Genomic DNA, 26,417 nt, shown 5'->3' with positions numbered 1-26,417 from the left:
CTCTCTCTCTCTCTCTCTCTCTCACACACACACACACACTGAATACTTGCTTAGCATGCAAGAGGACCTATTACCAAATACTTGTTTTTTATTTTAAAATTTAGACAATAAACTTTTATTGTATAGTTACAAATATATGTTGTTCTTTTTAATATTTTTTTATTATTTTTACACTTGCATCCGTGTCTAGGTGAAATGAACATGCTTGAGGTCCCTATAGATGTCAGGAGCACCGGATTCCACTGGGGCTCAAAGACTGATGGCTGTAAGCTGTCCAGTAAGGATGCTGGAAACTGAATCGAATTTTTCGGAAGAGCAGTAAGCACTCTTAACCACACTGTCACTTCAGTCACCAACACACTTTATTCTTCATAACTGTGCCTGGATGCTTTTCAGCTGGGAGATTAATTCATTCACTCACTCACTGCTCACCCACTCCTCATTCACTCACTCACTCCTCACTCACTCACTCACTCCTCACTCACTCACTCACTCACCGCTCCCTGAGTCTCACTCCTTGTTATAGGCCTGTGTCAGGTGCTCATCCTCACTCACTCACTCACTCACTCCTCACTGACTCATTCACTCACTCACTCCTCACTCACTCCTCACTCACTCACTCCTCACTCACTCACTCCTCACTCACTCACTCCTCACTCACTCACTCCTCACTCACTCAGTCACTCACTCACTCACTCCTCACTCATTCCTCACTCACTCACTCCTCACTCACTCACTCCTCACTCACTCACTCAGTCACTCACTCACTCAGTCACTCACTCACTCAGTCACTCACTCACTCAGTCACTCACTCACTCACTCAGTCACTCACTCACTCACTCAGTCACTCACTCACTCACTCAGTCACTCACTCACTCACTCAGTCACTCACTCACTCACTCAGTCACTCACTCACTCAGTCACTCACTCACTCAGTCACTCCTCACTCAATCACTCACTCACTCACACACTCATTCACTCACTCACACACACGCACTCCTCACTCACTCACTCCTCACTCACTCACTCACTCACTCAGTCACTCAGTCACTCACTCAGTCACTCACTCACTCAGTCACTCCTCACTCACTCACTCACTCCTCACTCACTCACTCACTCCTCACTCACTCACTCAGTCACTCACTCAGTCACTCTGTCACTCACTCACTCCTCACTCACTCACTCACTCCTCACTCACTCACTCACTCACTCTTCACTAACTCACTCCTCACTCACTCACTCCTCACTCACTCACTCACTCACTCCTCACTCACTCACTCCTCACTCACTCACTCAGTCACTCACTCCTCACTCACTCACTCAGTCACTCACTCCTCACTCACTCACTCCTCACTCACTCACTCACTCCTCACTCACTCCTCACTCACTCACTCCTCACTCACTCACTCACCGCTCCCTGAGTCTCACTCCTTGTCATAGGCCTGTGTCAGGCGCTCATCTTGTCTTGGTTTAATTTAGTACATTATATATTTTGAGACATTCATTTCTTTTCAGATTTTTCCAATTTAGTGGGATATGTCCTTAGTTTATGTCCTAAAGTTTTCTTCTGAATTTCTTAATATGTATTGCAACACATACCTTCTTGTTTCCAATTCTTTAAATTGTTTCCTCTTTCTCTTCGTTACTTTGGCTACAATTGTTGATCTAATTTCTGTTTCTAAAAAACCAACTCTTTGTTTCATTGATTGCCTTTTATTATTTTCTTCATTTCCATTTCATTAATTCCTACCCTGGTCTTAATCACTTTTTTTTCTGTCTAGTGATTGTGGTCTTGGCTTTTTTGTTTTGTTTTTCAGTATCCTGTGATGCACTGCCAAGTTATGTAAGCTATTAGTCTAACTGTGTGTGTGTGTGTGTGAGAGAGAGAGAGAGAGAGAGAGAGAGAGAGAGAGAGAGAGAGAGAGAGAGAGAGAGAGAGAGAGCACTAAAGCAGATGTGAGTGGAAGCTAGGTAATGTAGAGTCAATGTCAACCAGTATATATTTTTTTTAAAAGTAAGTGCCAACTGGATCTGAGAACTTAAGCACGATGGAGAGAAGTTGTGAGTTCAGAGGACTGAGGAGAAAAAATGTCTGGACAGAATTACCAGACCTGTAGGAATGCTTTGAATTCCAGTTTTAAAAATGAAGTCCTCTTACACTGGGCAGCTTTGCAGTGTGAACATGAAATGCCTCCAACATATTCCGAGCCCTTATCCGCAGCCAGTGGTGCTTTTAGGGGGATTATGGGATCTTAAGGAGGTGAAGTTACTAGTTGGAAGTTACCATCCCCACCCCAGTTTCAGCCGCTCTCTGCCTCCCAGTCAGTGGCCCTGTGAACAACAGCTTCTGCTGCAAACGCTACCATCACGAATGAAGATGTCCCTGCCCGTCCTCCTGACATAATGGCCTAAGCCTGTTTGAGACCATGAGAAACAATCTTCCCTCCCATAAGTGGTTTCTGTCAGATATTTTGGCCACAGGGATGTGAAGGTAACTAATACAGACAGAATGACCAAGAATCTATCAAGTGGATTCTGGTTCAGTAGCTTTCAAAAATGCATCCCTGCCAACTTTAGAAAATACGTTCTCTGGGATGCAACCTAACACACGTTTACATGTAGCTGCAAACAAAGGCTCTACAAACAGTTCATGCCCTGGCTACCGACTCTGCAGTCAGTCAGTTCCTATTCTGTCTCCCGTCTTCATCACAACACTTTTGGTTTCAGTGCTCACTAGTGTGTTGTAATACATTTTTCTGGAAGTCACTAGCTCCACACTGAATTGAAAGTATCCGTGAGAGTGGATAGGCCCACATTCCCAGTCTGATCACTGCACACACTGGACACTTACTGTAGAAAGATGCTAAAGATGCCAGAAGGACTGGAGGGCACAGGGGCACACAGCTCCTTCCCACAAGAGCAGGAGGACAGAGCCTTTTAAACTTTCTAATTCGGCCAAGTAAAAGATATGTCCGTGCATAAAGGATTAGTATTGCTTCCCATAAGCATTCATCAAAGTTCCATTAAGTCATGCTTCATCAAGGATCATCAAGGTTTGTGGTATTTTAATGTCTAGTGATGGGGGATGTCCTTCTGTACATATGTTTCTCTTACTGGTTGATGAAGAAAACACTGTCTGGCCAATGAGACAGGAAGATAGGCGGGACTAGGAGATGAGGAGAATTCTGGGAAAGGTAGGTAGAGGGAGTCCACCAAGGAGAGTCACCATGTAGATGGCAAAGGAGTACCAGGTCTGGACCCTTCTCCAGTAAGATAAGACCATGTGGAAATACTTAGATTAATAGAAATGGGTTAATAATTAAGACAGAGCTAGCCACTAATAAGCTGTAGTCATCGGCCAACAGCTTATAATTAATATAGCAGCATCTTTGTATGTTCATTTAGGGTAAGGTGGTTGCAGAACCTGGAAGGAAAGAAAACTCTATAACAGTCTAGCTTTTGGAGGTCACTTAATCTAAAGCAGAATTTCTTAAACGTCCCATTCATGAATCTTTCTCCCTTAAGAAACTTTTTATGAGACCCCAGGTACACCAGTATGTAAGATATGTATGCAAGCCAAACATTTATGGATAACAGAAGCAAAGAAATTCTTTTAAAACAGCCAATTTGCATACTAACAAGATGAATGTACTTGCTTACTTTTATGCAAGGAACTAAATCTGAGCTGAATATTTATACTGCATGTCATCAAGAATCTTTGATATTTTTTAGTTATATCTTATAATTGTCAATGCCAAGAACACTATTTTTCCTAAGTTCATAAAATAAAATGACATTAAAAACACTTTAGACATTCTTGAAACTTAATTAAAAAAGAGGCCATGGATTTAAAAGAGAGTAAGGAGGGACACATTTAAGTATTTGAAGTGGGGAAAAGGAAGGGGAAAATGATGCAATTATATTATGCTCTCAAAAAATAAAAGAAACTATTTAAGAAATTATGACACATTCTCTACTAATCACAAAACAGAATCTATTCAATTATTTTTGGGGGGGTTGGAAACACAAGTCAGGAATTCAAACAGTAATTTTAAAAATGAAATATTCAAACACAATACAATCCAAAGATGTACTAATTTGATACTTACATGTTAGGAAACAGTGGTAGCTACGAAAACAACAAATCTTTGTTTTCCATAACTAAACCTTATGTTTCTCTACAGAAAGCTCCCATTTAAACACTAAATAAAGACACTATATAGCATACATATGTAGTAATCCCAAATCTGAACCCAGGTGTTTTAGGTAGCAGTTATTGGTCCTGGATGACATGATGGCACACTCTGTGCAACGTGCACCTGTTGTGCCTTCAGAACCAAGGCTTGCAGTGAAACTGAGACAAAATGCAGGCAAGAATTGCCAGAAATTCCTCAGGTTTATCACACGTTTCAATTCATTTTTCATCATTCATGTTCACACATATTTTATCGTTACCAACCTGATGTTTGCAACCCACATATTCATTTGCACAACCATACATGGAATTGCAAGCCATGGTTTAACCAGCTGTGATCTAGAAGTAAAAAATCAGTAGAGTCTAATTGGGCAACTTTCTACTCAATGATGTACTTTGCATCGGGTGCCAAGAAGCACATTGTTTTAATTTCTTTTTTGTTTGTTTGTTGGTTTTTTGTTTTTGTTTCTGTTTTGTCTTTTGAGACAGGGTTTCTCTGTGTAACAGTCTTGGATATCCTAGAACTCTCTTTGTAGACCAGGCTGGCCCGGAACTCACTGAGATCTGTCTTCTTCTGCCTCCCGAGTGCTGGGATTAAAGGCGTGCACCAACACCACCCAGCATTTTTATTTCTTTTTAAGAACACAGAGAACAGCATTTTAAGGTAGAGGTAAAACAGTAATAATTGGCTTCTCCTAAAAGGAAAAAACCACAGAATCCTGGCACACAATTTTGTCAGAAGTTTTTCATTATGGGCCCTTAACTCCAGCACTCCATTTCCTATTTCATCCATTTTAGCTAAAGTTGTAATAAGCAGTTTGCTCACCATTTAAAATAATTTTTACTTTAATTGGCATATGATGATTATACATATTTAAAGAGCACGATCCGATATTTTAATATATGTCTACATTGTACAATGATTAAATCAGGCTAATTAACATATCTAGCATCCCTTGCACATTTCTTTTTAGCTATTTTGAAGTACTCAATAGAATACGGTAACTGCATTTACCTCACCATACAATAGAATATCAGAACTTATTTCTCCTATCTAATTTTAAGTTGGCATCTCTTGACCACTCTCTCCCTGATCCTTCCTTTTCCCTGCCCTTCTGCTTCCTATCAGCCTCTACTACACATGTTCATGAAACCAGTTTTATATATCATGTTTGGTCATCTTCACAGATCTTTACCCATAAAAATCCTCCTGCTCTGTTGATGGGGGCTCACATATTAACTACAGCATCTGTCAGTTATTTGACCTATATAATCTCTCAACCTCAGTGTGTCAAAGAGATATAGATGCCATATAGACCATGGGACACACGATAGATGAAAACTATGCCTTCTCGGCCCTACTTTCATCGCCTGGCATCTCTTAGGCCAGCCCCAAAGCAGAGGCCAGAACCTGTATGCTGAGGTGAGGTACAAACTGGAAGTGTTTTGCCTAAGGTATGAACTGAATTGCTTGAGTCTAAGGAAATACTCTTTTCAATGTGCTGTGTCACCTGGGAAGTCGCCAACACTGAATATTCACACTGATGTCACAAAAGACAGGTGTGACAAAAAATTACCTCTATACCACCAAACTCTTACCCAAGGATTCTCTCCTAAGCTCATTTCAACCATGTTTGTGAACCGACGGCGTTCTCCTTGTTCTGTTTCCCAAGCTCCCACGGTAAAAATGCTCCAGAGCCTGGTTAATCAGGCTGCCAGGTATTCTCCCCGGAGACTCCAGTCCCGGGGACCTATAGTGGAGCCCATGCGTGTGTAATTTTATTAGCACCCCGAAGACTTACCAGTAAGGTTGAGAGCCTAGGATGATCTCTGTACTTCTGCAAATGCTGTTCTCTCTTACTAGAGCACTGGCCACACAAAACACTCCCTCACCACACTAGCTCCTACTGAACTGCTGGCCTTTCTTGAGTTTGGCTGCAGAAGGAGAGAGGTTGGGAAGAGTTCACACAGGCAGAATGGCAGGGCATTCCCTAGTGTGCTCCCATTTACCAACCTAAGCAAGGCTCAGTCACTGTGCTTGGCAGTGTGTTGCAAGTGGCTTCCTTTTTCAGTAGGGAACTTGGGCAAACGCTCTCTCTCCATGTGTCTGTTTAGGGCTTGGCCAAAGCTAGATGATCAACAAATATCTGCTGATCATTGCACTTTTAGAGAAAAGTGGTAATCCTGGAAAATCAAACAGAAATTCAGTACAGCTTGCCTTCTCTTGGAAACAGAGAGGGAAGATCCAAGTTTGAGGAGGCAGAGGGCATCAGTGTTGGCTTACTGCACCATTCCACCAATGAGAGACCTGCTCCTCCAGGTCTGAGAAACTCTTCCAGAAAAGCACAGGTTTCTCTACTAGTGTGTCTAGATCAGTAAACAGTATAGCAGTGGTTGAGAGCAAACAGTGAATCCAGGGACCAACGTCCATTCCTGGTATCTCCCTTACCAATTTGTCCAAAGGACTGTTGTAAGCATCAAATGAATACTTCACTTCCTCAGAATGATGTGTAACCCTCTACAAAGGCTAAGTAAAAGCTAATGATTACTCTATTAGTTGGGAGTTTGTGTACATATGATAGTAACAACCACACCCCCAGATACTCACCTGTGTTTAATTCTTTAAACTCTTACTAGTGCTCAACTACTGGTTGCGTTCATCTTTTGTAACTTGGCTCCTCAGTTAACTAGAGAGCAACTAAACACTTAAGGATAGCAACATAATCCTGCTCGTCCTCGTCCTCCCCCTCCTCATCCTCCTCCTCCCCCTCCTCCTCCTCCTCCTTGTCCTCCCCCCTCCTCATGTTCCTCCTCCTCCTCCTCCCCCTCCTCCTCTCTCTCCCCCTCCTCCACTCTCTTAGCTGCTCCCAGGGGCAAGTATAACACCTGGAGACAGAAGCTCCATAGAACAACTTAATGAGGAACTTTTTTTGGCTGGTTTTTCGAGACAGGGTTTCTCTCTGTATCACTTTGGAGCCTGTCCTGCAACTCGCTCTGTAGATCAGGCTGGCCTCGAACTCACGGAGATCTGTCTGCCTCTCTGCCTCCAAAGTGCTGGGATTAAAGGCGTGTTGGCTAATGTGGAACATTTTTAAAACATTTTTCAAGATCATTAGTGCTAATGCCCAAGATTTAGTCACATTCCCCTGTAGCTGATTTATCACTGTTTTCTGCTAACAACCCCTGATCCTCTGCCACTGACAGGCACTGTGACTTCAGGATTAAGAAAAACATTTTTTTGGCTGCATGGGCAGGGGAGAGATCCACCCCCCCTGCAACCCCCCACACCCACACCCACCACCCATAATGCCTGAGGCAGGTGAGAGAGATGGCCTGGAGGTAATAAGATCAGAACTGTCCCTGTTCCCATCAGCTGCAGCACTCTGGAGAGCAGGCCCTGTTCCATCGCCTGGGCAGCACAATAGAGACAATCCTGTTGGCTGAGGTGTGGGTGAGGCAGCCCCAAAATTGTGAGCATGGGAGAGAGCTGTCTCCATTACTTTTCTGCCATATGTCAGCATAGGTGGAATAGAGTTTCTACTCCAACTTCAGTCCATCAGCGCCTGAGGCAGATAGGAGAGCCAGCCCTGAGATCATAAGAGGAAGAGAGCTGTCTCTGCCCCTCATCAGCTGCAGCACTCTGGGGAGTGTCCCTGCCACACCTGGGCAACACAGAAGAGCTGGACCTGCTGGTGTGGGTGTGGGAGAACCCACCCTGAGGACATGAAATCAGGAGAACCGGCCCTGCCCCTTGCTCATCCCTGTAAAGGGGGGAAATAGCCAGGGTAATGCAGGAGAGCTCACCCTGGTGGTGAGGACAAGGGAGAGCTGGCGGGCTGACCAACCCTGCAACTCCCCAAGCCCAGAACCAGGGTTATGAGTTGGTCCATCCCAACAACCACCCCAGCAGTGATCTGCTGGAGCACATAAAGGGTCCAGTCCTGAAGACCCAAAGCCGCAGGATCTCCACAACACAAGGCAACAACAGCAGGATAACCAAGTGGAGCCTACCCCTCCCCAAGGAGCACCCATCCCCCCCACAGGGCTTAGCAGTGATATTGTAACAGGAACCAGAGGCCCCGAACCAGACCAATGACTGCCACGAACACTTGCAAGAGAAGATGCATGGATCAAAGTGCTTACTGCATGACTCACTGGATCATACTACATCTTCCATGATGAGACCGGTTTTTCTCTTTTATTCTCTTAAATATTATTTTATTGGGGTGGGGGAGGTTGCAAGGGCAGAGGGTGAATTCGAAGGGGGGGAGGAAATGAACCAGATGGAGATGCATGATGTTCAAGTCATGAAGAATAAATGAAAAAGAAAGTTAAAGAAAAAACAACAGAAACTATCCTGGATAACGTCCGATCACCACCTCTTTCCCTACTTCCTGAGACACGCCTCTGTTCTGAAGTTAGTGTGTATCGCTCTCATACACTGTAAAATACAGTTCTGCATATTTAACTGCAAATAATATGTAATATCAGTTTTATACATTCCAAATTTATGTAGGTGGAGGAATAGGGGGACAGATTTTATCAAAACACATTATATACATGTATGAAATCCTCAAACAATAAAAAGATTTTTATGTAAAAAAAAGAAAAATATTTTTAAAACATACGAAGAAGGGGGCAAATGATCAGTTGGAACCAAAGAATGTTTATGATTTATATACTCCCCTGGCCTAAGCTAATTTCCTAAGGCCGTTTTTCCCTAGAAGACACACACATACCCTTTTACTACTAATCTATAGCAACATATAGTGCTTATTAAGGTCACTTACTATACACAAATCACTTAAAAACACACTAAGTTCTCAAAACTCCGTTTCCCTTGATGAATGCTTAATTTGGCAAGCTGGAAGCATGAAAGATTACCAAAAGGTAAATACAGGATAATGAATTCTCTTGGGCCCAGTTAGCACTTGAAAGTTTCGGAGGTCACCTCCAGCCAACAAACAACTTCAAATACACACATGAGGTCATTTGTCTAAAAGACAAACACAGGTTCACATACAGTCACTTGGAGACCGTCTTTCTCAGCATGCATCTGAATCTCTTGAAACTCAGCCTTTGTGTTACTGACCCTGCAGGTCTGGGATGGAGTTTAAAGACAAGCATGTTTAACAAGTTTGCAGGTACTACTAAACACGCTGTATCACATATTGCTGAGAAGTCCATTTCATTTTAACACAAAGACAAGGCAATAAGCCAATTAGCTTGACAGTTGATACAAACAAAACCTTATGGACAAAGGCTGAAATGAACCAAAACTGTAGAGGTCAAGTTTACATATGCACACATACCTAGATTAGTAGGTCCTAATGGTTAATTCTATAGACTTAATGCTATTTCTACTAATTTCCACCACCGTTCCCAAAAGCTTGACAAGGAATAATGATGGATTTTTCACTATGATACAGGTATATCTTTTTTTTTTTGCAACCCACAGAAGCAAACACTAACAAAATATCAAAGTTTTTCTATGCTCCAAATCGTGTTTATCCATCAGGGTTATTAGTGAGCATTGGGACATTTACAGCAGAAGCTTTCTGAATGTGAGACAGGAATTCTTTCATAGAGGATTCATCTCAGGGAAGTCTCAATGGTTGTATATCAGAGACAGCCATGCCCACAGCACAGGGCATCCTGGTAAAAAATCAAGCTTGCTCCAATCCATGTTATCCATGGCCCAATTTTCTAACACTCTCTGCAAGAGGCTAAGTACTCAGGGAGACAGATTCTTCCTCTTACATGCCATGGGAATGATGGTGAGGTTGCTTGGTATCTTTGTGGGTTTCTTTGCTACATCAGGGACCATGCTGGCATGGCTCCCTTGGCAGTGATTATCCTGTTACCTATGAAAACAGTTTCTTTCCTCCGCCTCACATATTCTAAGTATCTGGATGTATCCAATGTAGGGTTTTGTGATGACCAGAGCCAGCTTATTTCACATGAAAGCTGTGGCTCTTGGATAATGAAGCTATAGAACCCATTTTCCACACAAAGTAAGTTGGGTCTCTTGAATGAAATAAACTTGGACTTTTGTATGTGATGTAATATTTCTTCGTATAGAGGTTTTTGAACTAAATATCACATAGGCATGCATAGCTACATTTTAGGTATGTACATGAGGCCAGGTAAGGGTACTGCCTCACTCAAAACGTCACTATAACGCAATTACATTTGATAATGCATGATCACTATCACAGAAGGAGGTATTAGGCAAGGTGATAAAAAGCTTAGTTGTACTTTCACTATACCTCTAAGGGGGAAATATTTATGATAGTTTTGTTATCTTTTAAGGGCCCTAAATGGGAAAAGATCATGTGCGTTGCCCTTATACCTTGTTAGAGATGACTGCTTAAAACTAAACTCATTCCCTTCCCAACTCATTCAGCAAACATGCCCTGACAACCCACCACGTGCCAGGTGCCAGATACCACGGTGATCCTTAGGAACAGACAGAAAAGGGTGAGGTGATATTCCAGAGGAGCAGCTCTCACACAGGCTAAGGGAAGCTCCCACCCCCGGCACACACAGACACCATCATGAAGATGACTTGCACATTTATATACGCTTCCTGATGAAGCGTCAAATTAGGCTTTTCAAATAAACACTTTTATTTTGGGGGAAAACAAGGCAGAGGAATTAATATGTGACTGAAGTACCTAAGAAAGTTGCATTGTTTTTATAATAGAAAAAGTGCTAATTTTTTGTTTCCAAACATATTAAACAGACAGTTTCAATTCTTTAATGTGAAAATAAAGTCTTTACATATAGAATATATTTTGTATGTGAACATATTACCCATGTACACATACCTACATGTTATTCCACATTTAAACATGCAAATATGTCAATTCATACATATAACAAGTGCATATGCATCTACCTGTGTGTGTGTGAGATGCTGAGTTTTATCGTCAGTCTCACACACGCTGGACAAGTATTCTGTCACTGAGCTATATCCAACTCAATATTTTGTGCATAGATATTCCTCAATTAATGGTAGGGTTATGGTCTGGTAAAGCCATAGCAAGTTTAAAACGTTGCAAGTCAAATATAAGGCACTGGAGCTACCAGGACTCTTGGCTCAGTGCACTTTCAGTGTGCTCAGAACATTTACATTAGCCTAAAGTTGGGCAACATCATCTAACACATCTGTTTCTCAACACCGTGTGAACCATCTCTGTAGTTTACTGAATACCTGTAAGCACAGGATGCTGGCAACATGGCAAGTCTGTGAAAGACCAGCTCTTTATCAATGTGGTTTTAAGGCTAAGCAGGCGCAGCTGCTCATCGCTGCTCAGCACCGAGACAGAGAATCAAATCACGCATTTGTCTAGGAAGAAAACAAAGTTCAAAATCTGAACTACATCACTGTTTCTATCAAATCCGTATTTTTTTTTTGGTATCAACTCACAGACAAAAAAAAATTATAGTTGGGCCACCGTATGCTGGAAACCATCAGCATATATTAGCAGATACGTTTATTGGGGAGATGGGTGGGTGGGTGGGTGGGTGGATGGTTTTAGATGGTCCATTCAGACACAGAAAGCTTCAGTGCTTCTCTTCTTCAATAAATCTCCTATTTTCTTGAAAGGATCACATCTGTAAATAAGTGTGTGTCCTTTGGCGGACACTTGGCATCAGTCAATTTGAAGAGAAGCAGGCAAACACTGCAGGTATACAGGCATATTCTTGTACTATTTACAACTTCATTCAAACCTATAAAGGACTTCCTAGTACTTTAATCCATTTTGAAAACTGAATAAACATACTGAAACATTGAAAGTAACTTTTTTTTTCCCCAAGACAAGGTTTCTATGTGTAACAGCCCTGGTTGTCCTGGAGCTCCCTCTGTAGACCAGGTTGGCCTTGAACTCACAGAGCTCTATATGCGTCTGCCTCCTAAGTGCTAGGATTAAAGGTGTGCACCACCACTGCTTGGTCAGAAAGTAGTTATTTTTAATACTATGTTCTACTTTTGGTGATCCCAGACACCTCTAAAATACTATGCTATGCATGTTTTTGAGATTTGTCTTTTCAATGTTAATGAGATATTCATATGTGGAATATTAATATTGTGAATATAAATGTGATAAATTAATATTAAAAGCATAAAAATCACAATACTTAACCATGTTCAATACTTGCCATGATCTACATGGGAATATTTATCTAAACATTTGTATTTGCTAATTTCAGTAACATTAGATGCAGTCAATAGAAGATTTTTCACAGGTACTTGAAATAGAATTCACCATATATAAGTACAATTTACTTTTAAATAAATGCTGCTTTAAACAAGACCCCGCTACCCAGTGATCTATGCACCACTATGAGGTCAAGACCCCACTACCCAGTGATCTATCCACCACTATGAGGTCAAGACCCCAATAGCCAGTGATCTATCCACCACTATGAGGTCAAGACCCCAATACCCAGTGATCTATCCACCACTATGAGGTCAAGACCCCAATAGCCAGTGATCTATACACCACTATGAGGTCAAGACCCCAATAGCCAGTGATCTATGCACCACTATGAGGTCAAGACCCCAATAGCCAGTGATCTATCCACCACTATGAGGTCAAGACCCCACTACCCAGTGATCTATCCACCACTATGAGGTCAAGACCCCACTACCCAGTGATCTATCCACCACTATGAGGTCAAGTACCTTTCTACTGCCCATCATTCTTACACAGTTTTACTTTCCTCTCTCTTATATTCTTTACATCTGTTAATCGCTTTTCTCCCTTCCTTCATGGAAAAATCCATGTTCTGCTTACATTCTGAACAGTTACAGCAAAGTTTGTGTACATTCTGTCTCAGTGCCCATGGTCCGATAGGGTTTGTGAGAGACTGTCCCAGGTTAGTCACTTGAAATTCACAGCCACAGACCACAAGTCACCACGGACTGCAAATCCGAGAACCAAGTCTGGGAACTCGAGCTTCCAGGAACAACTGTTTCAGATATTTTTCTTCCTCTTCTGAGTCTAATATCTCCCATCCCCCAATATTCTTTCTGTGCCTGGTCTTAGTTTGTTTGTTTGTTTTAATCCAGGAAAGCAAAGTCCTCATACAAGAGCTTCCAAAAGGTCCCCCAGCCAACCTTCTCAAGCATACACTCTTCCTAAAACCCAGACTCCTGCACTGAGCTGCGGAGGAGGCAGCCCATCTCCAGACAGACACATGACAGACCGGGCTAGTCAGTCAATCTATGCACAGACCAGCCTCCACCACAGATCACATTTGTCAGTCGGTGGCTGCCTCTCCCTTCTGATGCACAGACCCAGCGCCTCCACACTCTCCTTGAGTATGGCTTTCCCTCATATGCCACATCACTCAGTCAGCCAATTCTGTTAGCTGTCCCTTGAAAATAATCTGAAAGTCATCACACCTCACTGTCTCCAACAGTACCCCTGGGGGGGAGGGGCAGCATCTCCATGACCCTGGTTCTGTTACAACCACAGTTAGGTATGGCTATGTCCTCAATGGAAAACTGTAATGGCTCCCATGTAAATTGTAGTAAGAACATACATCTGTATATGATCTGCCTTATAATAAGCCCATTTTGTGCTTTATTTTTCATTGAACTTTCCTGTCAATTTCCACAGACAATTCTTTTAGTGTTTTAGCTTTTATCAGTTTCCCTCCTCCATCAGAGATGCTTGTCTTTTTCATTCATGGATACAGCTTTAGTCTAGAGCAGGATCGAATAGAGACCTTCAATGAATATTTGCAGACTGAACTAGTGAATGAATGAGTGAGATGACACTCTCCCCCCATATATGCAATGCAGCCACAGTCCCCTTGAGCTGCCTTAGTCCCACTGGCTCTAGACTGGGAGCCACTGGAGTCAGTGTAGCCTGGTATCCCCCTACAGCTTTTATTGTGCATGCTGGAGTCATAAGAATTTGCATTAAGAACCAGAGCATGTAATTGTGAGATAGACGTTAATCATGTAACCCGGCAGGAGGGCCTAACAAAGGAAATAAAACAAGTAGAATCAATTTTTAAAAATAGCTGAAGTATTTAAACCTTGTTGTTCTACAGCTCTCAGGGAGGACACTCTGCTGAGCAGCCTATATTTTCAGACTACTTAAAACATCACGGAAAGTAAAAATTAATTCTATCTGGAAAGGAAATCATCAGACAACACATACTTCATGTTCCTGCCCTTCACGAGGCACTCGGTACATTTTCTTCTCTGGGAGTTCAGCACCAGTGCTCTGGGAGCTGAGGTACTGGTGGTGCCTTCAGAGTTGTGTCTGTGTCCTCTTGCATTCCCCACCTCCAAGAATGTGCCACACGGTTTTCTAGGCTTCCCCACTCCATCCCCATCAAAGAGCTGTTGTCACATTTAACTCCAAAGCAGGTTAATAAATATGAGTAAATCATGACTTCTATGGCGTCAAGAAGTATAAAATCAAAACAGAAAAGATCAAAACTAACAAGACTGACTTAATACAGTCATTGCCTGCTGTTCAGATACGTCCTGTCCTTCTCGTCATTCGGTAAATAGGGCTGAAAAACTCACACGGGATGGCCAGGTCCTGTTCCAGGCACTGAAGCCAGCATCCTGCACCAACTCCATGATTCTTGGCCTGCAGGAGTGCACAGTCTAAAAAACGGACCAGCCATGAGCCCCATGAGGTTCCCTCATTAGCCAAAGCCTCAGAGAGTAGCTACCATGAGACAAATAGGTTTCAGAGTAGAACAGAACATTAAAATACCAAGCATAAATAAATAAACAAGTTCTAAAAGGAAGTAAGCACACAGAAATGTTCACTTTGAAAACTATAACTCAATAATCTTGTTAAACTGGCAGAATGCAAGTCTCCTGCTGGGCTTTCTTTCCTCATGCATACTAAAGGAAGGTGAACTCCTGTTTTGTGTGTGTGTGTGTGTGTGTGTGTGAGAGAGAGAGAGAGAGAGAGAGAGAGAGAGAGAGAGAGAGAGAGAGAGAGAGAGAGAGAGAGAGAGAGAGTGCTCACATGAAAGTAAACTATGGTAAACACCCTGAACTGTGGTTACAAAGATAGTCTTGAAATTAGTATTATGAAGATAAAGAGCAATGAACTTGCATTGCTAACATTGTTTATTATCAACATCCCTATATAGCCATCTCATTCATTGTTCTAACAATAACCGAAAAATGGTAACAGGTACCCAAGGACTATTTTTTAATTTAATTTCATGTTTTTTTCAAGACAGGGTTTCTCTGTGTATCTTTGAAGCCTGTCCTGGAACTCGCTCTGTAGATCAGATTGACCTTGAACTCACAGAGATCTGCCTGCCTCTGCCATCCAAGTGGTGGGATTAAAGGCGTGCACCACCACCACCACCACCACCACCTCTGCCCGGCTTCAAGGACTAAATACATTAACTACTGTCTATGAGGTCCTAGGGTTTATGTTATGCATCTTACCAATAATTCTCTTCAAAATAACAACTTTAAGAGAATGAAGGCTAATCAACTATGACAAGTATTGAATGAATGAGCAGGTCCTTTGCCAGAGATATGTTTGCTCAATGTCATCTTTATCCTTAAAATGGCTTAAAGGCATCTTGCCTTTGCCAGAGCAGACAGTTCTGTTCAGCTTTAGACTACTGTTTATATAAATGGGGACAGATTGTCAATATCTGGAGACAGTTTTTGTTATGGATGCCACAGGCAAGGGAGGCTATCAAATATCCTCCAGTACACAAAATGGTCCCTCATGAGACCCTAAAGCAAGAATGAAGCTGAGAAACTGAGGGTCAACGAAACTATCCTCCTGTTTAACACAGGGATGAGTGACAGGATGGAAATAATGGATTTTTTTTAGCACTTACAACTGATCAGTTGTTCAAATTCAGACTCCATCACTCAGCCCCAGCAGGATTTCTTAAAACCCTCAGTTTCTCCATAAAAGATAAATGGCAATAATAATACCTACCCTAGAGGTTTGCTATTAGGAATTCATAAGAATGCAAGCTATCTGAATATAAAAGACCAATAAATGGTAGTTATACTATAACAGAAAGGTTTATTAATTGCTAAAGATTGACAATTCAGGAAAAGCATTTTAAAGACAGTAAGGCTTAGGGCTGGAGAGATGACTCAGTGGTTAAGAACACTTACTGCTCTTGCAGAGAACCTGGGTTTGTTTCTCAGGGTTATCACCCTCACCTGTCATTCAACACCCCTGTAACTCCAGTTCCAGGGATCAACACCCTCTTCTGTCCTTCACAGGGGCCTGACTGCACATGATGAACATAAACATACTCTCACTCTCACTCTCTCTCTCTCTCTCTCTCTCTCTCTCTCTCTCTCTCTCTCTCTCTCACTCTCTCTCTCTCTCTCTCTCTCTCTCACACACACACGCACACACACACATACACACACAAGCACGTGTGCACACACAAATAAAAATAAATAATTTTTTAAAGAAGACACACCTTGGAAACTTGAAAACTCAATACTTAAAGGTGAAAATAACTTTGAATATCCAATAAAATATGTCAATTTAAAGTGGAGAAAAAAGGTTCAGAGAGACTGACTTTATCCAACATCACAAAGCCAGCTACACCTCGGCTACCACATATCCAAGTGAGCTTTTATTATTCCTAGCTATTCCTTTATGAGTAATGCCATCAAATTATTTAAGTCAACTTGATTAAGAGATTTACTATGACTGCTAAAATTTCATGTGAATATGGCATTACAAAATAAGCTTTATTTAGACACAAACTCATTTAAAGTTGGAGCTCATTTGTGGGGTCCACTTCGCTGTTTGAATACCATCCTAAAATGTTCTATTATCATCTCACTAATCTTCTTTAAAACTTATCTCTTATGAAAGTCTATGTCATAAATTATTCATTTATGATTTAAGTATTTACATGAGGAATATATTTTGGAAAAGAACCTGAAAAAACACACAGAAGTTGATATACTATATAATATTTATGACAAAATATTTTGGAAATATTAACACTGGTTTACTTGGGGGTATTTTAAGTGTCTTTCTTATGACCTCTATTTTTACTATGTTTATTCCAGAATTATGAAATAGACGTCCATTTTTATTTTTAAAGACTGAAATTAACTGTAATCCTAAGTATATTACTTCTTGTAATTTTGAAACCTACTTATGATGGAGCATTGCATAACCAGAAGTTAATAAAATGCTTCTACATTTAAACTCTTGGGAGTGTTGTGGGTGTCAGTGGATAGATGCAATTCTTTAAGTTTTGGGAGTGTTGGGGATTTTTTTGTTGTTGATTTGTTTTGTGTGGTTTTTTTTTTTTTTGAGGCAGGATTTCCTGTATAGCCCTGGATATCCTAATACATACTCTATAGACCAGGCTGGCCTTGAATTTAGAGATCCAACTGCCTCTGTCTCCCCTGTTCTGGGATTAAAGTCATGCTCCACCACTGCCCAACTAAGTTTTTGTTTTCTTTTCCTGTTTGAAGAAAAATCTCCTAACAGTATAAAAAGATACTGCTTTGGTAGTAAAAGATAACATTCATACTCAGGTCCCCAACTAGTGTGGCTATGTGGGCGCGCAGCATTATACCGGCTTAACACTGAAGAAGCTTATATGCTAAATTCTACTTAATAGGAACTTCCTATTATCAAGCACAATGACGTTTAGTTTTCTTCTGTTTGTAACGGGGATATGCAGTCATAAAACTAGTTAACATAATTTGTAAGAATGAGACATTGAGCTTTGATTGCTTTATAAATTTGGGGGTATTATATTAGTAGTGTTTTCACTCAGCTCAGTGGAAATACAAAGGTATCAGTGCTGCAACCTGCGAGGCTTAGCCAATCCCAGCACTTGGGAGGGAGAGGCAGGCAGATCTCTGTGAGTTCGAGACCAGCCTGGTCTACCTAGCTAGTTCCAGGACAGACTCCAAAGCTACAGAGAAACCCTGTCTCGAAAAACAACAACAACAACAAAAACCCTTCGAGGTTGGCACCTTGGCCTCAGTGCGGGAATGCAGAAAGGACAGATGTGCACACAGAAAACCTGGGCTCAGGTGACCATGCATACTCTCACTGCATGGTACCAGCTACTCTGCCACCGGGAGCCTCAGCCTGTTTTTATGTACAGCCCAGTGAGAGGAGTTAGCTAGACTCAGTAGGAGGTCTCTGCAGGCCAGCAGTCTCAGGCTGTAAACATCTGGACAGAGGAAGCTTCAGTTGCTAGTTTTTGCACACGGGGAGTTTGTAAACACTCTTCATACTCACACACACTATTAACATTCGCACTCCGACCAGAGGAAGGCTTTGCCTGTTTCCAGACTAACAGGCCTGCCTGGCAAAGCCCATTGATTTTGCTGGCCGGTCACCTGAGGATCTTTACTAAGCTCTGACTTAACCCAAAACACATCTCAGGAAGCAGTTAGAAAAGAAAATATGGCACATTTACACAATGGAGTACTACTCAGAGGGAGAAGAAACAATGGAATCTTGAAATTTGCAGGCAAATGGATGACACTAGAAGAAACCATCCTGAGTGAGGTAACCCAGTCACAAAAAGACAAACATGAGCCTTCCACCAGTGACTGATGGAAGCAGAGGCAGACACCCACAGCTAAACACTGAACTGAACTCCTGGAACCCAGTTGCAGAGAGGGAGGAGTGATGAGCAAAGGAGTCAAGACCAGGCTGGTGAAACCCACAGAAACAGCTGACCTGAACAAGGGGAGCTCATGGACCCCAGACTGATGACTCAGAGGCCAGTATGGGACTTATCCAGACCCCCTTAAATTTGGGTGTCAGTGAGGAGGCCTTGGCAATCTATGGGGCCTCAGGTAGTAATCAGTATTTATCCCTGGCATACAAAATGGACTTTGGAAGCCCATTCCACATGGAGGGATGCTCTCTCAGCCTTGCCCAGGATGATATGACAAACTCTGGACATTCCCCCATGGAGGGCCTCACCCTCCCTGGGGAGGGGAGTGGGGATTGAGGTGGGATGTGGGGGGTGGGGGTAGGAGGGGAGGGAGAGGGAGCTGGGATTGACAAGTGAAGCAAGCTTGTTTCTAATGTAAATAAGAAAGAAAGAAGGGAAGGAAGGGAGGGAGGGAAGAGAGAGACAGAGAGAGAGAGAGAGAGAGAGAGAGAGAGAGAGAGAGAGAGAGAGAGAGAGAGAGAGAGAGAAATACTGACTCAGTCTTCTCCCTGCCAGGTACAGGCCATCCTGTTTCCAACTCAGGAGGTTTGCAGTGGGGGCTAAGAAATTGAATTTCTAATAAGCTCAGCCGATACCAATGCTCCAAGTCTAGGGACTACACTGAAAAACTATAACCTGGCAATTCAAGTCCACTGTGTTAAGTCTTACTTATAACTTACAATCTTCCTTACAGAGGATTGTTCAAAGTTGTTCTTAATGCAGTTAAATATATCCCTGGGTATATTCTTAAAATAACAAGTCAAAATATTTTCCTTATATGTGAAATATTGATTATATTTGTATGAGTAAACATAACAATATTTACAGTGAAGGAAAACAATTTGAGGAATGATAAAAGAAAACATAGTAAATACGAGTTATTTTCATAACTAAAAAGGAAATTATTACATGTCTAAAAAGCTATGTACACTTGAAAAATTAGATGTCATAACAACATGACACCAAATATTTCCTAAAGGTCTTTCACAGATTATTACCTTTATCTGTTTACATATATATAATATACAATTATAATATATTACACATTGTAATATGATATATATTACATATGAATCAAATGAAACCATCAAGACTCAAATTTAAAACATATCCCTTAAGGCAAATGGCATTACTAGACATGTAATGAAGAAGACAGGCATTTCTTCACTTATTTTGAAGTTGAACTATAGCTAACACATCAGTACAGTGGATGAAAACCTTAATTCCTAAGACCTAATGATTTGATTTTGGAAGTTCTTGGCTGACTTTATGTCTGTTATAAACATTACGTGGATAAACATTCTTCCTCAATGACTAAAACTGACTTCAATACATGACATAATGTTGCTGAAGATTGGATTACATATGCTAATTATTTAAGCTGTCTCAACATACATATTCCAATTGTCTCTGAGGCCGGTAAGCTAAGCATGACTAGAGTGGCATGTAACACTAATAACGGACAGATCTAGTTTTAATCAGTACGAAACAGAAGTCAGCAAGCTCTAGGGCTTGAGGCTAGGTCACTGTGACAGACTACCTGTACCAATAAGTTCAGAATCATTGCTAAATATGTAACCTGCTGCAGTGCCTCCAGCAAAAAAGGATGAAAATCGAAACCAGACAGCAGGTCAAGAATAGCTACTTCTACTATCACGAAGCCAAAATGAAGAGATGGGCCACAGGTATCTATCTATCTGGCACTGCTTCCTACATGGTAAGTGATGGGTGGTAGGCTTGAACTTCCCATACCACCTCTGCTGTCAAATGTGCCACCAGAAAACCAAAGAAACTTAAGGATCAGTAATGCTACCATCTCCTGCCTACAGTGAATGGGTCAATATATTATCATCAACAAAAAGGAAGTCAACAGGAACAATAAATTGGATGGTGTAGAGCTAGAAGTATCAAAAGTGCTCTTTGGTGATTGAACAAAGTCATGTCTCCAGCTGTGATTTATCTTACCCCCCACCCCTTTTATTGCATGTGCTATGTATGTCTAATATTTATTTCAGCATCTGAATGCTTCTTTTGTCCTCATCCTATTACAAATTCTAGAGATGCTGTGATGTTAAGAACTGATGTGCAATTAAAAAAAAAAGTTTAGTCTAAAGTGAGACTGAAAAATACAGGTTGCATTGGGTATCCAAAAATGTTAAAAGAAGAGAAGGTCAGTCATCTTCATGGAATTATAAAATGGAGTCCTGAGAGTTCACACAACGACCTTGAATCAATACTGATACTGTAATCAGCCATGTTCAAATAATACCAAATGCATCTACAAGAAAGAACACAAGCTCTGCCAACAATTTCAGACTGGCTACTTACTACAAGCACTAACCTTTCTGAGCCTTTGTTTCCAAGACTGTGAAATGAAATATCTACCCCCAAGATTTTCTAATGATGAGTAAATAACTCATTGTTATTTACCTACTGTCATTAATTCATTCATGAAAGTGATTTTTGTCTATACTCCCACTATAAGCCAGAAACCAACCAGGTCACAAAACAGACAGACAAAAATCTCCCCTTATCTTCTCTGGTTTGCTTACTTGACCTTGTCCCAGGTATCACATTAGTGGTGAATAAAAAAGCCCCAAAATGTGATGAAAATAACCAATCTGATTTTTAAAGATCAAATAAGGGCAATCACAGTGTGTGAATTTAGGGAAACAAAAAACTTCCACAGGAAAAAATCACATTATGATGTCTGAGAGTGGAAAGGAGAAGAAAGGCTTCCTAGAAAAGAGTATTTTAAGTGAACCTTGAGGGACTCTTAGACTCCTGATAGGCGGGAGCTCTAGACTTTGAAAAAGCAATGCTTTGAAAGGAGGGCGCTGGAAAGGCTTTGGTAACTCTGAGACATTCCCTACAGCTGTAGATGGATAGGGAGTAATGGGCCATGAAAACCAATACATACATGTGAACCAGAGTGAAGCTGTATGTGTTGGGATGACTTATGCTTAGTTTGGAAGAAATGGGAAACCATGAGAGATGTTTGAAAAGAGTGTAATATGGTACAAAAATTTAAATTTTTCTCACAAGAAGTGTGATAGAGACAGAGACGCTGGAATGGGACGAAAGAAAGGGACTCTCCCAGGAAAATGGGGTAATGAGCCTCAGATTAGTTTTCTAATGATGACCAACGGAAGGGAACACTTCCCATGGCATCTCTCAGGGCTCCTTTGTGAGGACAACAGCACACGTCTGGCAAGAACGGTACCTCAACTCTTTTTGAGCCATATCCCTGAGTGGCCCTATGAGTTCTGCACTGCTGTTCACCTGTCCTCTGCCTGTTACCATTACTGTATCCTTAAAATGCCAACATCTCACTCACACATCCCTGTCCTCAGCTCATTCATATTGACCACGACCAAATGACGTGTCCAACCGGGCATCGGGACTACCATAATACCTCACAGCCTAGTCAGGCGAAACAAGTATCTTTTTAGTTATCAGCAGCATGATCTCAGCCCTCCTAGCCTTTTGAACATAACAAGTGAATCTCTGTGTTTTTCTTTAGACAAACTATCCAGCTTATACTAATTTGCTATAGCAACCTAAAAGACTAAGACAGAGGTAGATTTAAAACTCTACAAAAATGATCTCAATGAAAAGTAGACACAGGGCTAGAGAATTAACTCAGAGGTTAACACTGTTTGTTGCTCATGCAGAGGACCGAGGTTCAAATCCCAGGGCACCCATGATGGCTCACTACTGTAAGTCCAGTCCCAGAGTATATGAGGGCCTCTTTTGGTCCCAGACAAGCACATGGTACACATACATATATGCAGGTAAAACACTCATTCACATGAAATAATAAAATAAATAAATCTGAAGAAGTGGACATAAACAGACAGTGCATAAAGAAAAGACAAAAATTGGAATATTTGAGGATAGTTTCAAATAATCTCAGCATAGAAATGAATCCCCATGTCTGCACACTGGGGAAAACAAGTTAAAACAAGTGATGTGGAAGGAAAAATGGTTGCAAAATAATATCTTATGCCACACCAAATTCAGTAGATTCTGTGTGACAAGTTCCACAGACTGAGGCAATAACTTCAAAAGAAGGAGGTCTCCTGGAAATGGTTGTATCTATTAACCATGTGTGGTGATCGTGCCCAGCACACAGTTCCCGAGGCAGGAAACTCTCCTTGCTTAGTGATGACCTGTTTCGTGTGTCCTCACTGATGCATTTTTCAGGGTCCCCCAATGATGTTGCTTGTGGTATTAATAAAAGAAGAAGTCATGGGGGACAGATATCCACCAAACAGTAAGTCAAACGTGGAATGACGACTTTAATATATGAACATCGTTTTAAATTCTTTAAAACTTGATACTAAAATCCTTGGCTATCCAATAGAAGAGTCATCAATCCCATAATAAGGTATAGCCAAATCCTAAGCATTTTCCCTCCATTTACTGAAAATAAGTAACAATTTGTCAGTTATGTAGTCACTAAGGATGAGAGGCATTCAGCTCTTGTTACAGGAAGGATGAACATTCCCCACATCCTGTTTCAGATTGGGGAACTTGCATTTGTCCCCACACACAACAGATGTTAGATTAAATAAACTGATGGTTGATGAGTTCTTTTCTACAATAACTTCTTTCAGAAGTTTGATCTCATTCTGATTACACACAAGCTAAAAGTTAGAGGGCTATTATAAGGTACATCTAAATGAGAATAAAAATCTGTAAGAATCCCTTATTATCTTTGGGGGTGGATTGCAGTTGGGGCGTTTGCAGGACACTGAACTAACCATTCTGCTACAAAGCTCATGTGTCTCATTTTTGCTCTTAAGAATATAAGCGTGCCTGTCTTGTTTTCTTTGATACATTTCTCACAGAAGCACGGCCTACCACTGTAAATGTGGCTACACTAACACTGGTCAGAAGGAGCCCCTATATTCCTTGGAGCATCTTTCAAGGTTGACTGGACTTACAGGTTTGCCCTGAACCATGGAATTGTCTTCTTCCATTTGAACAGCGGCAACAGCTGTCTTGAAACGAAGCCAGGAGGAATTTTAGTAGTCCTATCATAAATACCTGAAAGAGCGCACTTAGAATATATTCCTTCTAAAGGCACACGGTCCCAAATCAGACTTCTCATTTCTCAGGTTGGAGGAATGCACTGACTAGCCCACATCTTTTTATTTCACGTGGTAAATAAAGCAAGTTTTATGATGTCAGATGAAGCGTGCCCCCAAAGAACAACGAAGTTCTCCAAAGTTGGAATATGCAGAAAAGAATGCGGACATCTTCTTGTTTAATTATTTTTAGCATTCCGTTCAAAACAGTTTCACAAGTTCCAACAAAAACACACAAATACCTTTTCCTCCCTAGGGATCAACCCGCGGTTTACTCTCTGGGAGAAAGTACCAACATTTTCATTACCAGGGGGAGGGGAGCAGACAGTTCAAGCTGCTTTGAACTATTGGATTTCGAAACGGAATGACAAGCGTGTGCACGTCTGTGTGAAGGCGCAAGCGTGTACACAGCCCATCTTTTTACAAAAGACCAGTTTTCAAAGAAGGTACTGTCCTGTAGAAGTCAAAGAAGTGAAATGGTGTGATCGCTTCTCCATTTTCAAGTCTTCTCCCGGACCAGAAGTGGCAGAAAAGCTGTCACTAGCTCAAAGCACAGTAGGACTGAGAGTGAGCAGAGGCCGGGCGGGGGCGGCTAGCCGTGCCTCTCTTACCTGTCCCTCCCTGGGCGCTCATCACAGCATGGTCACAACGGATCCCAAGGTGCCAGAAGAGAACCGAGCAGGAATCCAAAGGGCGGGGCGAGTTATGCTTCCAAGCCAGACATTTGTCTTTGAGAAGCAGAACAAAACCGACTTCTCAGTTCTCCAGCTCCGCGTGCTGAGCGCCGGTGCCTGAAGCCGGCGGAGCAGGCGACTGTCCCTCCTCCAGGCCTCCGGGGCTCCAGGCGGGCAGAGCTTCCGTCAATCTCCCGTGGTTCCGCCCCCGTGACGTAAGGGGCGGGACCTGGCCAGTTGCGGAGCTCTTGCCTCCCGCGGTTGGACCCACAGAGGCCCCACCCTGCCCAGATGTCCCAGTGACCCAAGGTTTGTCCTTTCCCATTCTGATAGTCACCCACTCAGCAGTTTGCGGACCTTCCTGACCTTCCATTACTGTGATTTTGTTGAACAATGTGCTCATTTACCGAGGCTTGAAACACCTAGTGGTTATGTTTTGGAGAGTAAAGATACTAAATCTTAAAGTGGAATGTTAAAGTTGTGTGACTAGTAATTATTTTACTAAAAAAACCAAAAAACTACAGTTCTAATTTGGGCTTCTTTCTCTTTCCTTTAGACTCCTTTACTCAAAATAACGTGACTTTATCCACGTATCTGCCAGGGTCTGTTTGCTTTAAGCTCAAGGCATTCTTCCTTTTTTCCTATGCTTTTCTTTTCGTTTCTTAGATTTTTTTCTCTAATTTTTTCTTATATTTTTATTCTCCAAATTTAAAAAAGAAAAAGAACCCACCTGTCTAGTGTCCAAAATCTTGCCCAACTGCTTCAAGAAGGCAAGAGGGTATGTCGACCAAGCTCCTTGCCAGGTCCGACACCCAGAAGAAATAGTAGGAAGACACAAACTGGACAGGATTCAAAAAGTTAGAGTGGGCTGAGCGGGGAGGCGAGAGTGAAAAGTGTTTGGGAGGACTAGGGGAAGGGAGGAGACAAAATCAAAATACACAATATGAAATTCTCAAAGAATTTTTTTAATTACTTAAGAATAAAAAAGAAAAACAACTCAAAATAAAACCCAAAACTCAGCTGCAGGTTACTCCACTGAAACAATGTAGAAGCATATTAGAACTCCTAAGCTGTTCCTTTTCCTGACTGGGTTCGAACTCTAGTGCCTCTCAAATGCGAGAAGTAATTGATTATGCTAATACCTCTTAGTCGTGTGCTCACCAGGACAAAGCCATCCCAAACCAAGAGATGCCAAACGAGTTTTTTGCACCCTCCCGGGAGGTGCCAAACTAAAAAGAAGGTCAGGGTGTGGTTTCCTGTGGAGCCTCCTTCGGCAGGCAAGGGCAAATCTCCAGAGTTAGTCAGCTCTTGGCCTCTGAAAACTCCTGGCCCCACTAAGACTTTTGCAGGCATATCACTAGTTCTGACAGGATGGTTGAATAGCAGTATGTTCTGTTTAAATTCCAGTTAGTTGTCTGCTTCGCCTCCCTGCCTCGGGGCAGGGATGGAGCTGAGAGGCTTTTTTGGGAAGGTGCATACCAGGACAGTTCAGGCATGCTGCTGGCATTTGCAGTCTGTTGGGAAATGCTTGAGTGTGGTTCTAACTAGCGATACACCAGAGTAGATGAGAGAGTTGGATGCCAAGGCCCCACCCAGGTCAACTGGACCAGAATCTCTAGAGGTGAGGCTCTTGCAATTCTTTGAGTCCGACCTCTCACCATTCTATGCACCTCAAAGACTGAGAATCACTCCTATGATGTGAACTGTCTCAGAGGAAAATCCACATTACATTCCTAACTTCAAAGATGCTGTTGCTGAGTAATGGGATGA

At 41.8% G+C, this 26,417-nt stretch overlaps 1 protein-coding gene across 1 annotated transcript in view; it reads right to left on the bottom strand.

The window, feature by feature from the left end:
- Atp10d (ATPase phospholipid transporting 10D (putative)) overlaps positions 1 to 24,757 on the bottom strand; it is a 90,913-nt gene extending 66,156 nt beyond the window's left edge. The window contains exon 1 of the mRNA XM_040747168.1: positions 24,585 to 24,757. The gene's annotated coding sequence lies outside the window, so the exon portion shown is untranslated. The remainder of the gene's footprint in view (positions 1 to 24,584) is intronic.
- Positions 24,758 to 26,417: the final 1,660 nt, after the last annotated feature.

The sequence above is a fragment of the Mesocricetus auratus genome, unplaced genomic scaffold (assembly GCF_017639785.1).
Source record: "Mesocricetus auratus isolate SY011 unplaced genomic scaffold, BCM_Maur_2.0 Super-Scaffold_100006, whole genome shotgun sequence".
NCBI classification, from domain to species: Eukaryota; Metazoa; Chordata; class Mammalia; order Rodentia; family Cricetidae; genus Mesocricetus; species Mesocricetus auratus.
The sequence above is the reverse complement of the archived record's forward strand: the minus strand, read 5'-3'. Positions and strand labels throughout refer to the sequence as shown.